Here is an 18,494-nt window from a genome sequence, read left to right as displayed (position 1 = left end):
GAGTCCCCAAACTGTGCTGACCCTAGTCTTCCATAGGCTATGAATGTTTTCTACATTTGTAAAGGTTTGTTTGCAACAGAGACCACATGAGACCAAAAAGCCTAAACTATTTTATTTCTAGTTCTTTACAGAAAGGGTTTGCTAACTTTTGGGTTGCAGAATGGGTGGTGGTTGCTACTAAAGAAAAAGAAGTAGACTTCATTACTCAGAGTTGACAGCAATGAAAGAAAAACAACATGATGAGTAGTTTGTTAGGTCCGCAAAGGATCCTGGTGGGAAGAATAGGAAATTCTGTGTGCAATACTGACATACTTATCCATACCCCACCCCAACAATGACTGTCCTACTAATTAATCTGTTTTTATGAATTTTCCATAATGTGCTGTTTTAGCAACAAATAGAGGGGTAAACCCATAGATAATAAAAAGCTAAATACTGTTAGAAATCTTCTCTTATATGAAAGAAATTAACTTTCCATTATAGCAAATGTTATCAGACTTTTTACTCCTGGTATGTATATAGCTTTGATTTTATAACATCCTGCTAATTTTTGTTCTTACAGAAATATACTTTTGGGAAATGGCCTCTAATCCTGGCTGAATTTTTTAACCTTCCTCTGTGGATTGGCAATAGGACTTCTTTTATGTTCTCAGCTATTTAGTATTTTGTTGGGAGAACAGGGTGATACCCAACCTAATGTTCTTCATAATGATCCTCATGTGAGGCATTCACATGATAATGGATAGAATCATCTAGAAGGACAAATGAACTTCGATGCAGATTCTAGCCAACATAAAGGTATAGTTTACTTTACTAAGGAGTAAACATAAGCAGTATTTTAGTCTAAATTTTGTCATATCCCTGTCTGTATCTATTAATTAAAATGAGCTATATATTCCAGATATTAAATAACAACTCTTGTTTTGCCTCAAGAAAAGGGAATTGCTAAACCCAAGATTTGTTTAGGGAATAAGATATTAATTTTGAATTAGTTTTTTAAATGGTTCAGAAACCATGATTTGGGGAAGGGCATAACTATTCAGATTAGATTTGTTTCTGAAAGTGTTTTTCTAGGTCCAATTTTGTTATATGCATGTCTTGATTTTTTGTTATTTGTTTTGGTCATAGTTTTGGCTTAAGGCTTGTTTTCCTAGAGAAACTTGAAGTATATATAAATTTCAATTTATATTTGTATAATTGGTTAATATAACTAATCTTTTTTTCCTCTTGAGAAGCACAAAGAATAAGGAAGTTAAAAACCAGGGATGCATTCTAAAGACTTAATTTTCTCCTAGCCTCCTACCTCTAACCAGATTTTCTTAGTTGAGTTCTTTATGTGTCCCTAAAGTGTTGGTTTTCTCCAAGTTTCTGTCCTTTAGCCATTTGTCTGTGTGACATCATCAACCCTCATAATTTTAATTTCCATCTATTTCTTACTTTCTTTAGCCCAGTTCCAGACATTGTGAGAAGACATTAATACAATGCAAATATCTCTGCAAAATATTATTTGACAGAAAATAAGTAGCTTGAAAGCAGTTGGAATTCTGGGATTCAGAGGGTCCACTATTCAGAGTTCTTTCTCTTTTCTTTCCAGTAGTAAATTACTTTTTCACTCTGTCTCAAGCAGATGTTGAAGGATGAGGTTTCAATGCCTGGTTCATTTTTATCAACTAGCAAGCACATGCACACTATTACAAAGTATGTCATGTTTTGTGATTGATTATATAACAGTAATTAAGCTCTGAGCAGGAGCTCTGTGTTCTTTTTTTTTTTTTTTTTTTTTTTTTTTTTACATTTTTTTTTTCTTTTATTATTATTATTATTATTATTATACTTTAGGTTTTATGGTACATGTGCACAATGTGCAGGTAAGTTACATATGTATACATGTGCCATGCTGGTGCGCTGCACCCACCAACTCGTCATCTAGCATTAGGTATATCTCCCAATGCTATCCCTCCCCCCTCCCCCCACCCCACAACAGTCCCCAGAGTGTGATGTTCCCCTTCCTGTGTCCATGTGTTCTCATTGTTCAATTCCCACCTATGAGTGAGAATATGCGGTGTTTGGTTTTTTGTTCTTGCGATAGTTTACTGAGAATGATGATTTCCAATTTCATCCATGTCCCTACAAAGGACGTGAACTCATCATTTTTTATGGCTGCATAGTATTCCATGGTGTATATGTGCCACATTTTCTTAATCCAGTCTATCATTGTTGGACATTTGGGTTGGTTCCAAGTCTTTGCTATTGTGAATAATGCTGCAATAAACATACGTGTGCATGTGTCTTTATAGCAGCATGATTTATAGTCCTTTGGGTATATACCCAGTAATGGGATGGCTGGGTCGAATGGAATTTCTAGTTCTAGATCCCTGAGGAATCGCCACACTGACTTCCACAAGGGTTGAACTAGTTTACAGTCCCACCAACAGTGTAAAAGTGTTCCTATTTCTCCACATCCTCTCCAGCACCTGTTGTTTCCTGACTTTTTAATGATTGCCATTCTAACTGGTGTGAGATGGTATCTCATTGTGGTTTTGATTTGCATTTCTCTGATAGCCAGTGATGGTGAGCATTTTTTCATGTGTTTTTTGGCTGCATCAATGTCTTCTTTTGAGAAGTGTCTGTTCATGTCCTTTGCCCACTTTTTGATGGGGTTGTTTGTTTTTTTCTTGTAAATTTGTTGGAGTTCATTGTAGATTCTGGATATTAGCCCTTTGTCAGATGAGTAGGTTGCGAAAATTTTCTCCCATTTTGTAGGTTGCCTGTTCACTCTGATGGTAGTTTCTTTTGCTGTGCAGAAGCTCTTGAGTTTAATTAGATCCCATTTGTCAATTTTGGCTTTTGTTGCCATTGCTTTTGGTGTTTTAGACATAAAGTCCTTGCCCATGCCTATGTCCTGAATGGTAATGCCTAGGTTTTCTTCTAGGGTTTTAATGGTTTTAGGTCTAACATTTAAGTCTTTAATCCATCTTGAATTGATTTTTGTATAAGGTGTAAGGAAGGGATCCAGTTTCAGCTTTCTACATATGGCTAGCCAGTTTTCCCAGCACCATTTATTAAATAGGGAATCCTTTCCCCATTTCTTGTTTTTGTCAGGTTTGTCAAAGATCAGATAGTTGTAGATATGTGGCATTATTTCTGACGGCTCTGTTCTGTTCCATTGATCTATATCTCTGTTTTGGTACCAGTACCATGCTGTTTTGGTTACTGTAGCCTTGTAGTATAGTTTGAAGTCAGGTAGTGTGATGCCTCCAGCTTTGTTCTTTTGGCTTAGGATTGACTTGGCGATGCGGGCTCTTTTTTGGTTCCATATGAACTTTAAAGTAGTTTTTTCCAATTCTGTGAAGAAAGTCATTGGTAGTTTGATGGGGATGGCATTGAATCTGTAAATTACCTTGGGAAGGATGGCCATTTTCATGATATTGATTCTTCCTACCCATGAGCATGGAATGTTCTTCCATTTGTTTGTATCCTCTTTTATTTCCTTGAGCAGTGGTTTGTAGTTCTCCTTGAAGAGGTCTTTCACATCCCTTGTAAGTTGGATTCCTAGGTATTTTATTCTCTTTGAAGCAATTGTGAATGGGAGTTCACTCATGATTTGGCTCTCTGTTTGTCTGTTATTGATGTATAAGAATGCTTGTGATTTTTGCACATTGATTTTGTATCCTGAGACTTTGCTGAAGTTGCTTATCAGCTTAAGGAGATTTTGGGCTGAGACAATGGGGTTTTCTAGATATACTATCATGTCATCTGCAAACAGGGACAATTTGACTTCCTCTTTTCCTAATTGAATACCCTTGATTTCCTTCTCCTGCCTAATTGCCCTGGCCAGAACTTCCAACACTATGTTGAATAGAAGTGGTGAGAGAGGGCATCCCTGTCTTGTGCCAGTTTTCAAAGGGAATGCTTCCAGTTTTTGCCCATTCAGTATGATATTGGCTGTGGGTTTGTCATAAATAGCTCTTATTATTTTGAGATACGTCCCATCAATTCCTAATTTATTGAGAGTTTTTAGCATGAAGGGTTGTTGAATTTTGTCAAAGGCCTTTTCTGCATCTATGGAGATAATCATGTGGTTTTTGTCTTTCGTTCTGTTTATATGCTGGATTACATTTATTGATTTGCGTATATTGAACCAGCCTTGCATCCCAGGGATGAAGCCCACTTGATCATGGTGGATAAGCTTTTTGATGTGCTGCTGAATTCGATTTGCCAGTATTTTATTGAGGATTTTTGCATCAATGTTCATCAAGGATATTGGTCTAAAATTCTCTTTTTTTGTTGTGTCTCTGCCAGGCTTTGGTATCAGGATGATGCTGGCCTCATAAAATGAGTTAGGGAGGATTCCCTCTTTTTCTATTGATTGGAATAGTTTCAGAAGGAATGGTACCAGCTCCTCCTTGTACCTCTGGTAGAATTCGGCTGTGAATCCATCTGGACCTGGACTTTTTTTGGTTGGTAAGCTATTGATTATTGCCACAATTTCAGCTCCTGTTATTGGTCTATTCAGAGATTCAACTTCTTCCTGGTTTAGTCTTGGGAGGGTGTATGTGTTGAGGAATTTATCCATTTCTTCTAGATTTTCTAGTTTATTTGCATAGAGGTGTTTGTAATATTCTCTGATGGTAGTTTGTATTTCTGTGGGATCGGTGGTGATATCCCCTTTATCATTTTTTATTGCATCTATTTGATTCTTCTCTCTTTTTTTCTTTATTAATCTTGCTAGCGGTCTATCAATTTTGTTGATCCTTTCAAAAAACCAGCTCCTGGATTCATTTATTTTTTGAAGGGTTTTTTGTGTCTCTATTTCCTTCAGTTCTGCTCTGATTTTAGTTATTTCTTGCCTTCTGCTAGCTTTTGAATGTGTTTGCTCTTGCTTTTCTAGTTCTTTTAATTGTGATGTTAGGGTGTCAATTTTGGATCTTTCCTGCTTTCTCTTGTGGGCATTTAGTGCTATAAATTTCCCTCTACACACTGCTTTGAATGCATCCCAGAGATTCTGGTATGTTGTGTCTTGGTTCTCGTTGGTTTCAAAGAACATCTTTATTTCTGCCTTCATTTCGTTATGTACCCAGTAGTCATTCAGGAGCAGGTTGTTCAGTTTCCACGTAGTTGAGCGGTTTTGAGTGAGATTCTTAATCCTGAGTTCTAGCTTGATTGCACTGTGATCTGAGAGACAGTTTGTTACAATTTCTGTTCTTTTACATTTATTGAGGAGAGCTTTACTTCCAAGGATATGGTCAATTTTGGAATAGGTGTGGTGTGGTGCTGAAAAAAATGTATATTCTGTTGATTTGGGGTGGAGAGTTCTGTAGATGTCTATTAGGTCTGCTTGGTGCAGAGCTGAGTTCAATTCCTGGGTATCCTTGTTGACTTTCTGTCTCGTTGATCTGTCTAATGTTGATAGTGGGGTGTTAAAGTCTCCCATTATTAATGTGTGGGAGTCTAAGTCTCTTTGTAGGTCACTCAGGACTTGCTTTATGAATCTGGGTGCTCCTGTATTGGGTGCATATATATTTAGGATAGTTAGCTCTTCTTGTTGAATTAATCCCTTTACCATTATGTAATGGCCTTCTTTGTCTCTTTTGATCTTTGTTGGTTTAAAGTCTGTTTTATCAGAGACTAGGATTGCAACCCCTGCCTTTTTTTGTTTTCCATTTGCTTGGTAGATCTTCCTCCATCCTTTTATTTTGAGCCTATGTGTGTCTCTGCACGTGAGATGGGTTTCCTGAATACAGCACACTGATGGGTCTTGAGTCTTTATCCAGTTTGCCAGTCTGTGTCTTTTAATTGGAGCATTTAGTCCATTTACATTTAAAGTTAATATTGTTATGTGTGAATTTGATCCTGTCATTATGATGTTAGCTGGATATTTTGCTCGTTAGTTGATGCAGTCTCTTCCTAGTCTCGATGTTCTTTACATTTCGGTATGATTTTGCAGTGGCTGGTACCGGTTGTGCCTTTCCATGTTTAGCGCTTCCTTGAGGAGCTCTTTTAGGGCAGGCCTGGTGGTGACAAAATCTCTCAGCATTTGCTTGTCTGTAAAGTATTTTATTTCTCCTTCACTTATGAAGCTTAGTTTGGCAGGATATGAAATTCTGGGTTGAAAATTCTTTTCTTTAAGAATGTTGAATATTGGCCCCCACTCTCTTCTGGCTTGTAGGGTTTCTGCCGAGAGATCCGCTGTTAGTCTGATGGGCTTCCCTTTGATGGTAACCCGACCTTTCTCTCTGGCTGCCCTTAACATTTTTTCCTTCATTTCAACTTTGGTGAATCTGACAATTATGTGTCTTGGAGTTGCTCTTCTCGAGGAGTATCTTTGTGGCGTTCTCTGTATTTCCTGAATCTGAATGTTGGCCTGCCTTGCTAGATTGGGGAAGTTCTCCTGGATAATATCCTGCAGAGTGTTTTCCAACTTGGTTCCATTCTCCCCGTCACTTTCAGGTACACCAATCAGACGTAGATTTGGTCTTTTCACATAGTCCCACATTTCTTGGAGGCTTTGCTCATTTCTTTTTATTCTTTTTTCTCTAAACTTCCCTTCTCGCTTCATTTCATTCATTTCATCTTCCAGGGCTGATACCCTTTCTTCCATTTGATCACATCGGCTCCTGAGGCTTCTGCATTCTTCATGTAGTTCTCGAGCCTTGGTTTTCAGCTCCATCAGCTCCTTTAAGCACTTCTCTGTATTGGTTATTCTAGTTATACATTCTTCTAAATTTTTTTCAAAGTTTTCAACTTCTTTGCCTTTGGTTTGAATATCCTCCCGTAGCTCGGAGTAATTTGATCGTCTGAAGCCTTCTTCTCTCAGCTCGTCAAAGTCATTCTCCGTCCAGCTTTGTTCCGTTGCTGGTGAGGAACTGCGTTCCTTTGGAGGAGGAGAGGTACTCTGGTTTTTAGAGTTTCCAGTTTTTCTGCTCTGTTTTTTCCCCATCTTTGTGGTTTTATCTACTTTTGGTCTTTGATGATGGTGATGTACAGATGGGTTTTTGGTGTGGATGTCCTTTCTGTTAGTTTTCCTTCTAACAGACAGAACCCTCAGCTGCAGGTCTGTTGGAGTACCTGTCCGGCCGTGTGAAGTGTCAGTCTGCCCCTGCTGGGGGGTGCCTCCCAGTTAGGCTGCTCGGGGGTCGGGGTCAGGGACCCACTTGAGGAGGCAGTCAGCCCGTTCTCAGATCTCCAGCTGCTCCAGCTGCGTGCTGGGAGAACCACTGCTCTCCTCAAAGCTGTCAGACAGGGACATTTAAGTCTGCAGAGGTTACTGCTGTCTTTTTGTTTGTCTGTGCCCTGCCCCCAGAGGTGGAGCCTACAGAGGCAGGCAGGCCTCCTTGAGCTGTGGTGGGCTCCACCCAGTTCAAGCTTCCAGGCTGCTTTGTTTACCTAAGCGAGCCTGGGCAATGGCGGGCGCCCCTCCCCCAGCCTCGCTGCCGACTTGCTGTTTGATCTCAGACTGCTGTGCTAGCAATCAGCGAGACTCCGTGGGCGTAGGACCCTCTGAGCCAGGTGCGGGCTATACTCTCCTGGGGCACCGTTTCCTAAGCCCGTCAGAAAAGCACAGTATTCGGGTGGGAGTGGCCCGATTTTCCAGGTGCCGTCTGTCACCCCTGGAAGGGGAACTCCCTGACCCCTTGCGCTTCCCGAGTGAGGCAATGCCTTGCCCCTGCTTCGGCTGGCACACGGTGCGCTCACCCACTGACCTGCGCCCACTGTCTTGCACTCCCTAGTGAGATGAACACGGTACCTCAGATGGAAATGCAGAAATCACCCGTCTTCTGCGTCGCTCGCGCTGGGAGCTGTAGACCGGTGCTGTTCCTATTCGGCCATCTTGGCTCCTCCCTCTGTGTTCTTATAGAATAGTTTAGTCACTGTGTATTTGCTCTGTACCATAGCTACATGTCTTCAGATGATCAATTGGAGCCAGGCTTTCCTACTAATTGTAGGCTGTACTAGGCCTCACTACAGGCACACGTATTAGTTTTTAATAATTAATAATTACTTGTCCAGCTCAATGGCCTACAAAATGTGGGGTATGCTAAAATTTGTCTACTCCCTTCAGACTCCTCTTCTTGAGTCTCCTCTTCTTTTCCTTCCTCCTCCTAGAGGTTGCTCTTCCTCCTCTATACTTTGCTTTATGTAGCTCATTACCATCTGTGCCAGAAACTATGAAATCATGGTAGGCCAATCCCATTTGTCAGTACATTCTAACAATGCTACTTCTTTACCATTTTTTGTCTCTTTTCCTCTCAGTACACAACAATGCATTTCCCCTGATTCAGGCCTTCAACTATACCTATGTACCTGCACTCAACCAAACTTCACCATTCCTTTTGGTGAACTTATAATGTATTTTCTGCATCATCTCTTTTATTTTTTCTAGTATCACTTTATCTTTCTCTTCTTTGTTCTACCCAGATCCCTATACACTGCTCTACAGGATTTATTAGCCACTACTTTCTTTTCCTTCAGCACATTGAACACTTTGTTCATACCTCTATAATAACATCTCTTAGTATTTAGCAATTATTGGTTTGTGTGTCAGACTCCCTGAATGGACTGAATTGCTCTGCAGCAGAAAATGTGTCTTACTCATTTTTTTTCCATCTCCTATGCCAGCCCATGCCCAGTACAAAGTAATTAGTGAATGAAAATTTACTTATCAAGTTCAGCAGTGAGGACAAAGCTGACTTGCCTGAGTGAAACATATTGGGGATTCCTGCATTCACCATTTCTATCTATTCAGGGTTTGGTATATTTGTATAGCCAAGAGATTAGGCTCCTCAAGGACATGAGATGTCGATGCTTTCTGACTGAAAGTAGGGTGATTTTGTCTGCTATTTTCCTTTTGGATTGTGAATCTTGACATTCAGAGGGACATGAGAATGTTTTTATGTTTCACCCAGCTTTTCCCATTATTCCCTGTCAATCAGTTAACAAGAATATTACACTTCCATTGTTAATTTCTAATAGGACTAAGCTTCTGTAACTTAACTGTTTGACCTTAATTTTAAGCACATGGTTCATCAGGATACTGCCCAGAATATCACTACTCAAAGTTGGTTCATAGACTCATTCTGGTCTATAACTAAAGAATGTCTACTTATTTGGGAGTAAGCAGAAACTTTTATTGTAGTTAATTTTATCTAAAGCTAAAAAAAATTTAGGGCTTGTGTTTTATATTTTTAGTTATTTTTCTTATAATTCATTTTTATCATATTTACACAAGTGTAGACCTCTAACATTAGAAATAAAAACTGGCCTTTCACCACAGATAGTTTGAGAAGTACTCATCTAGAATCTCACAATTGAGCTCTTCCTGTACACCAGTGCTACTCAAAATGTGGTCCCAGCCTGACAGTTTGTAAACTGTTTGTCTTCACAAGACAATGATCTTACACTAGGATGAAAATCAGTTTAAGTCCCTAAACTCACTGCTTAGTTAAGTGGACATTTTGTTTGGTTGGTTGGTTCTGATAGTAAGCCTTTCTCAAAGTAATGTGTTGCTTTATATCTGGTATAAGCTCTTTATTTCTTTGCAAACCAGTAGTTTAAAGAGCACTGCTCTAGGCAGTCTTGGAATTCCCAAGCCTATCATTGTTCTCTTCTGTTTCTGATTGGTGGATTTGCATTTTGGAATGAGGTATGTTACTATCAGGAAGTAATTTCAACTCCTGTACTTTGAAATTTCACCACCTCAGGGTACTTGTAGAAATTCTTAGCAGATTCTTGTGAACTTCAAAAATGAATGGCCACTTCAGCACCATGTCCTCCCTGCTCTTCAGAAACTCATTCAGAGCAATGAGAAATTCCTGTGAGTAATCTATTGAAAACTGGCTGAAGCTTTCTTGCATGAAGCGCCAAGCAGAGACTATTTAAAGCAGTGCTTAACATGACTATGAAGCACCAGAAGAACTTATTAAAATGCTGATTCTGATTCAGTAGGTCTGGGTTGGGGCCTAGGATTGTTCATTTCTAACAAGCCCCCAGGTGATACTGCTGCTTTTAATCAGTAAACCACAGTTCGAGAAGAATTTAGATCATGTCAACTGTTATTAGCTCCTGGATAACATTGATGTCCTGGATAACACTGACATGAAACCAATAAATCAGAGTGTCAGTTCACATTAGGTTGAGTTTTGCTTTCCTTCAGCTAACTCACTAATAGAAGGATAAATAGGAGGGCCTTTGAAATTAAAAAAATGCTTTCTTCAATATAATTTATTAATATTTGGATTTTACATCTATGTAAATAACTTTTTAAATGTTTTGTTTAATAGATGAGAACACAGACATCGCTGAAAACCTGTATCAGAAAGTTAAAATTATTTGCTGGGTTATGACAGGCCCTCAAAACCTAGAGAAAAAGGCCAGACATGTCAAAGCTACATGGGCCCAGTGTTGTAATAAAGTGTTGTTTATGAGTTCAGAAGAAAATAAAGACTTCCGCACTGTGGGATTGAAAACCAAAGAAGGCAGAGATCAACTATACTGGAAAACAGTTAAAGCTTTTCAGTATGTTCATGAACATTATTTAGAAGATGCTGATTGGTTTTTGAAAGCAGATAATGACACATATGTCATACTAGACAATTCGAGATGGCTTCTTTCAAAATATGACCCTGAAGAACCCATTTACTTTGGGAGTAGATTTAAGCCCTATGTAAAGCAGGGCTACATGAGTGGAGGAGCAGGATATGTACTAAGCAAAGAAGCCTTGAAGAGATTTGTTGATGCATTTAAAACAGACAAGTGTACATAGTTTCTCCATTGAAGACAGTACTGGGGAGATAGATGGAAATTATAAATGTAGAAGCAGGAGATTCCAGAAATACCACTGGAAAAGAAACTTTTCATCCCTTTGTGCCAGAACACCATTTAATTAAAGGTTATCTACCTAGAACCTTTTGGTACTGAAATTACAACTATTATCCTCGTGTAGAGGTAAGTTTAGAAATTTTATTACTATATTAATACTTGGACTGACTGAATTTTGTTGATAAAAACTTGTTAATATGTGCATGTTTCTTTAGTACCAATAACTAGGACTCTTTCTTAGTCTTTTTAAATAGAGTGGCAGTATAACAAAATAGATGAGAACAGGGACATCAGCAATAGTCATTTAGCAAATATCTACTGGTGCTATTATATAACAGGCACTGGGAATGTAGAAGTAAATATATCCATGTTCCGGTTCTCATGAACCTTACATTCTGGATGAGGAGATATACAAGTAAACAGGCAGACTAGTAGAGATATAATAGGATTTTAGTAGTAAGTGCCCTGAAGAAAAATAAACTGAGTAAGGGGATGGAGAGTGACCCAGACTGGGGTGGAGTCCTCTAGTTTGGGTGATTAAGGAAGGCCTCTCAAAGAGGTGACTTTTGAACAGAAACCTGAGTGATACTAGAGAGAAAGCTATGTGAAGATCTGGATAAAGAGCCTTCTAGTCATCAGGAGCAAGACATGAAAAGACTTGGAGGTTCAGAAAGACTTAGAGTCAAATCCTGCTCTCCCACTTAATAGCTGAACAACCTTGGATGGACAGGATTTGTCTGACTTCTGAGCCTCAGTTTCCTCATTTTTAAGGTGGACATGATGTACCTATCTTATTGTAGATACAATTATAGTACAGCCTTTCACACAGTAAGCATTTAATAAGCCTTGTCCCACATTCGACACCTTAGCTTACATTCCTGAGAATTTTATCTAAAGTACATTATTTTATGAAATATTCCTGTTGTACAAATTTTTCAGAATATGATACCTTGTACTCATCCCCCATCTTTACCAAATATTAATCTTTTGCCACGTTTGTTTCAGAAGTTTTTAAAGAAAAAAATGCTATAATTGAGGCCTATGTACCCTCTCCAGTCTCCTTCCCTGGAGTTAACCACTGTCATGACTTTAATATTACTCATTACCATGAATGTTTTATATTTTTCCTACATGTTTGTGTATCCATAAATAATATATAGTATTGTTTTTCAGATTTTTAAATAAGCATCTTTCTACAATTTGCCCTTTTCACACAACATTGAGATTTATCAATGTTAATTACATATCTGCTGTGTTCACTATTATAAGAATTGCTTCAGTGAATAACTGACTGAGACCAGGAATCATGAAACCTAGCTTTTAGACTCAATTCTGTTACTGATTAATAATGCCTTTAGGCAAGGCACTAGTTCTCTATGCCTTGTTTTCTCTGGACCTAACATATAAATAATACACTTCATGCTACTACTCTGTTTTTCATAGGCAGTGCTTTAAATCATCATCTGAACAGTGGTTCTTGACCCAGGGCAATTTTGCCCCCAGAGGACATTTGGCAAGGTCTGGAGACATTTTTGTTGTTACAAGTAGGAGGTTTTTACTGGCATCTAATGGGTAGAAACCCACTACATTATATACTTACTAGATGCTAAACATCCTGAAATGTACAGGATGGCCTCCTACAACAAAGAATTACTCTAGCCCAAAACATCAGCAGTGCCATGGTTCAGAGACCCTTCCTAGAACATCTGACCCAAGCTTTAGGTAATCAGCTTTAAAAGGAAACTTTTGATAGTCTGTTTTTCTGTTTTAGTGAGGGTACTACTTTGGATGCTTTTTTGATGTAAACTTTTCTTAATATATTCTGACCATTCCAAGATGACTTGACCTTTTCCTTTCTTAATTCTGTATCCCTTTTCCCATAAAAAAATACCCAAATTCATATAAGATTTTACTAAGAATATCTGATATTGGGTACACATAACAATAGTAACAAAGGGACAGCATAATTTTCATTATTTTGTAAACAGTAAAATAGGCTTCCTTCCTTTTGAGTGCTGCCCACAATTCCTATTTATGAATAAAGTATACCTAACAATATGCTTCATATGAACAAAATAAATATTTCCATAGTGCATCCTTATTTACATTGTAGTGGTTTATTAAATGGATGGGAAATTTGTCCTTTATATAAAAATTTATCCAATTATGTTGAAGACCATAAAACAGAATTCAAAGTACCAAAATTGACCCATCATTCTGACATTGCCTATTCTCCATCAGGAGATTCTTACATAAACCCAACATGAAACTAAAATTCTATTATTATCCATCTATCATTTAATAAGTTTTCTTCCCCCAAAATGAGTTTAAAATTTTTATCTAGCAAGTCAGAGTACAATTCATGAAAGAGTTACATTTCTAAATTTCCTGTTCAGAACTGACTCTTAACCAGTTCCCTTCTCACTCCACCTTCTTAGGAATAGACTTTTCAGTAGAGAAGGTGCAGTGAGTCTTAATACAGTGGATTTAAAATATATGTGTAATTGTTTGCATATATATCTCTCTACATGAAAAACTGACTTTTCTGTAGGTCAGAAATGGTCAAACATGATTTATTTTATTATTCAGTTTTACTTAATGTTATTCTATCTGAAACATTAGTACAAAATTGAGGTAGAAAGCTCCTGATTTTTCCAAATTGTTAATATTCTAGTACCATTTTTTAACTCATTACTGATTTAAAATACCCTCTTTATCATACACTAAAACATTACTTATAGTAGGATGAGGTATTGCTCCTTACAACAGGGTATTAGCTGCGGGCATCTGCCCGCAGACCCTGACCCAAACTACAGATGAATAAAGTACACCGACACACAGATATTCTCTTTTGTCAGTCCTGCTGAGTGTCTGACCGCTTACACACCAAGAGAGGTTTGTCACTCTGCCAGCCCTGATCAGCTGGGGAGACTCATATTTACTCATTAAGATTAGTTAACAAAAGCTTGAGTCAATGCCATTAGAGGGTAATTGACATTGTGGACTTCCCGAGTAAAAAGCACACATCAAAGGCTCGTCTTAAGACCACATGAGTAAACATGTTAACTAGATAACTTCCCCACATCCCATTGTTTACTACTCTAATATATTTAACTAAAGGTAATGGGACCAGGCTACCTATGGCCCAGTCTATTACTGAAGTCATGTGAAAACCCTCAGGCCTTCCAAAAGGGTTTTGTGGCTACCATAACTAATATTTTTCCCCCCAGCTTGATCGAATCCCAACAGTAGGTTCTATATCTGGGATTTCAGTTCTATGCCATTGTTCTAATTTGATTTTGAACCAGCGCCATACTGTTTTGAACCTTGTAGCTTTACAGTAGTTTTAAGTTATTATTCTAAGAGCAAATTAACTCTTTCTTTCTTTCAAAGTGTTTTGGCAACTCTCATGTCTTTATATTTGCATATAAACTCATTAATGTAGGGACAATAACATCTTCGCCCAGGATTTTTTTTTTTCAAGTTGCCTTTTAGGTCCTTTGGTCAAGTTTTATAAACTATTTCCATAGGTATGTAATATTTTTGTTACTGTTCTACTTGAGCTTTTAGAACACTTACCTTTTTTTACTAGTATATATGAAAACATTTGTTTGGGTTTTTTTTAAGCATCTTTAAAATCTGGCTTTGTAACTGAATTCCTTATTTCTGATGATTCTTCACTTGAGATTCTTGAGTTTTTTGGGTAACCATAATTGTCTGCAAGCTCTTGTTTGCTAATAATCAAGCTGTTTTTCTTTTATTGTCTTTTACTGCATAAATGCTTAACAGTAACAGAATCCTGGCCATCCAGTAAAACATAAATAAATAAGAGTAACATAATTAATGCAGTAAATCTTATCAAAAATACTATTTTAGAGAATATAAAAATTGCTTCCAGAGGTCAGCAATTTAAAACTATTACTGGTCTAGTCTTTAAGTTTAATATGCACTGGACAGTATAGTAACCATTAAGTACATGTGGTTATTGAGCACTTGAAGTGTGGCTGGTCCAAATTAAAATATGCTGTAAATGTATAATATACATCTGATTTCAAGAATGGTTTAATTATTTTAAAACTGTTGCATGTTAAAACAATATGGTGAAATTTTTCAGTTAAATAAAATATATTCAAGTTAATTCCACCTATTTCTTTTTACATTTTTAATGTGGCTACTAGAAAATTTTAAACTGCATTATGTGGCTCACATAATGACAGAGCTAGTTTAGATAATCACAAGTTGACTTATCTGGTTATTTTTCCTATTTGCTTTTATTCTGATATTTCCTAAAGGTGTAAGAGTAGGTTGCCTAAGAATCCACATATCCAATGTGTGTTTCAAAGGAAAATTCAGAGATAACAGCCAAGAAAATGCAATGGACAGTTTCTTGATAATTTTTACTACACTGTAATCTACATACTTCCAAACATTAATTATTAAATTAAACATTTAATAAATCAATATGAATCTTCTCTTGGAACTTGCCAGACTACCTCCTTCAGTCTTTACAAAGATGTCAGATGGAGGCTGGAGTTTTGTTGGAGCCACCTGGATGACTCCAACATTCTCTAGATACCAATTCTGACTCTAGGTTGACCGCTTAATTCATCTCTTTTTCTATCTTCTTAAGTTTCTCGCTTTCTTGTTCATTGTATTGTTGTTGTTTTATTTTAAACTTTGTTTTCATACCAACCCTATTAGCAATTTATGAGAATTACATAACTGGACAAAGATTTAAATCTGACCTACCTACCTGAGGGCCACCTGATGCAATTTTTCTGTCAATAATGGCTAACATTTAGTGAGCATTTGTTTTAAGCAAAGGGTAATGCCAAGCATTTTACACACATTGTCTCCTTTAAATAACCACCTTTTACAGATGGGGAGACTGAAGCTTATAGAGATTAAATAACTTGCTCAAGGTTGTATACTAGCCCGCAGAATTTGGGTTCAAACCCAGGTCTAGCTTGAGAGCTTTGTCCCAAATACTGTACTGTTTGAGTTGATATATAGATGAAGTGTATCGGGCTGTAGACACCTAATAGGCAAGGCTTTGTAGTCATTGAATGCCCCAGAGGTATCTTTCTGAGTCTGAGCCAAGCAAAAAATTACAGTGAGAAAATTAGAAAGAGAAAGCAGATGTTAGAGAAAGAGGTTTGTCCTTTGTATAGCTGCTCCTTTGATTTGAAGAAATCTCAATAATTTTATCTGCTAAAACACTGAAGAGTGTGAGAGAATATTGTTTCAGTTAGAAATACTTTCCACAATTTCACTTGGTTTCACCGATTTCAATTGGCTTTAAATCATTAGGATGTCTAAGTAAGCTATTGATTTCTTCCACAGGTCTAGTAAATTAGGTTCCTCTGCTTTACCTTACCAGCTTTAATGTTTGCATTCTTTTAAAATTAGCTTGTCATTTACAAGTATGTGAATATTGTATGCTAGCAATGTGCTGTTTTTTTAACAATGCCTGTTTCCACTACATTTTTTTATTTTATTTTATTTTATTATTATTATACTTTTTTAGGGTCCTCTTTGCTGTCCTGATCTTGCAGTTTCTTTTCACTATGTTGATTCTACAACTATGTATGAGTTAGAATACCTTATTTATCATCTTCATCCATATGGTTATTTATACAGATATCAACCTACCTTACCTGAAAATATACTAAATGAAATTAGTCAAGCAAACAAAAATGAACATACAAAAGTGAAGTTAGGAAACCCTTGAAAGAAAATCATGAATGAACAAAGGTAAAATGCCTAGCATTGCAGTGAAGAAGGACTTCTGCATTTCTTACATGGAACACTGGAATCCCAGTGAGGAATTCTAAGTGAACATTCCATATAGAAATCTTTCACATGAATGACTATAAACTGAAGCTTTAAATGAGCTATGAAGTCTGTTAAAATGTGTTTTTTATATATATATAAATATACATATAAAATGTGTTTTTTATATATATAAAAATATACATATAAAATGTGTTTTATATATATTATATATAATTATATATAGTATATATAAATATATATAAAACAAATATACATATAAAATATATATAAAACATATATACACACTTTCAATATATAATATTTTTGTTATATATAGTAACAAAACACATTTTAACGTATATAAACATACATATACATATACATACATATATATACACACACATACATACATACATATATATGAGAGAGAGAAACAAACAAAAAAAAAACACTTGTGTTATTGGCCAGGTAGGGGAACTAGAAAAGAGATTTTGTTGCCTATTTTTGACTATCCGTATTATTGTCACTGAGAAACTAAAACAGTTAAATTTGCTAAAACTACACTCAGCAATAAACAGATCTGCCTTAAAGAAAATTTTTGGAAGAAATATTGTTGTTCAGTGTTGTTAATATAGCTCAAGAATTTAGTTTATATTTGCAGTATGATATAAATGATCCAACCCCACACACATATAGTTTTTGTCTAATGAAAATTTTGCTGTTATTATTTGTAATTGGCAGTATTTCTTCCAAAAGAAGCTAAAATAAGGCTGGCACTTACCTAGAAGTGCATTAATAAAACCACACTTTAAAATTATCATGGGCCTTGACTATATTATATACTTGATTCTAATTAATAATCTTTTATGGAATCTCTGTTGTCTCTTTTCTAAATATGTTTAGCCACTCTTGAATACCATTCTCCACTATTAATATTAATTTACTCAAAGCATTCATAGCATTCTATAAACATGTATTTCATAATATTTGTTCTCAAATTTACCCATTGTTAATTATGGGTAACTAATAATAAATTTAATGCTATTTGAGGATGCTTTTCTTACATCAGTGCCATCTCAGGAATTACTAAGTGACATTTTAAATTGATTACTTTAAACTCTTTCCAACTACATAGTTATGATTTCCTTCATTCTCATCCTGTTGAGATGAGAATTTGTGCCTTTCATAATTTGTTTAAAGCAGAGTTTTAAAATTCATTTTTAGGATCTGAGGTGGCTATTAGTTACACTGGCAAGATTATTTTGAATGCAAGATTTTGATGAGGATTAATTAAAACAATAGAAAATGCATAGTGCTTAAACAAAAATGTTATATATTAAAAGAGTAGAAAATTTATAAATAACAGTCTGAATGTTAATGCTGACTTACTATTTTGGGATAATTGTTTTGCCAGTGGATAATTCTAACAATGAATACCTAGTCAAGACTGTCATCAAAAACATCCACGAATGTTTCATTCTATTTTTAGTGACTCTCTGTTTAAAGAATTTCTGAAAGAAAATTTTTATTTTTATTATCTTTAGCAATACCGAATGTGTCATAACAGAATATTTTACAGACTTTCCATGAGATTATTTTTAATGGTACAAAAGATTTACATTTCCCTTATGCTTATTATGCCAATTTTGCATGGCTGTCATGCCACTGACTCTGCGTTGAGCTAATTTCTTTTTCTGGAGACAGAGTCTCACTCTGTCCCCCAGGCTGAGTGCAGTGGTATGATCTCAGCTCACTGCAACCTCTGCCTCCTGAGTTTAAGCAATTCTCCTGCCTCTGCCTCCCGAGTAGCTGGGATTACAGCCAGGCGCCATCATGCTTGGCTAATTTTTGTATTTTTAGTAGACATGGGGTTTTGCCATTTTGTCCAGGCTGGTCTTGAA

General features: G+C 36.5%; 1 pseudogene; it reads left to right on the top strand.

Moving 5' to 3' along the window:
• The first annotated feature begins 593 nt into the window (after positions 1-593).
• LOC100452098 (glycoprotein-N-acetylgalactosamine 3-beta-galactosyltransferase 1-like) lies at positions 594-16,562 on the top strand (annotated as a pseudogene).
• Positions 16,563-18,494: the final 1,932 nt, after the last annotated feature.

Source organism: Pongo abelii, chromosome 7, assembly GCF_028885655.2.
Source record: "Pongo abelii isolate AG06213 chromosome 7, NHGRI_mPonAbe1-v2.0_pri, whole genome shotgun sequence".
Taxonomy (NCBI): Eukaryota; Metazoa; Chordata; class Mammalia; order Primates; family Hominidae; genus Pongo; species Pongo abelii.
This window is presented reverse-complemented; position numbering and strand designations above follow the sequence as displayed.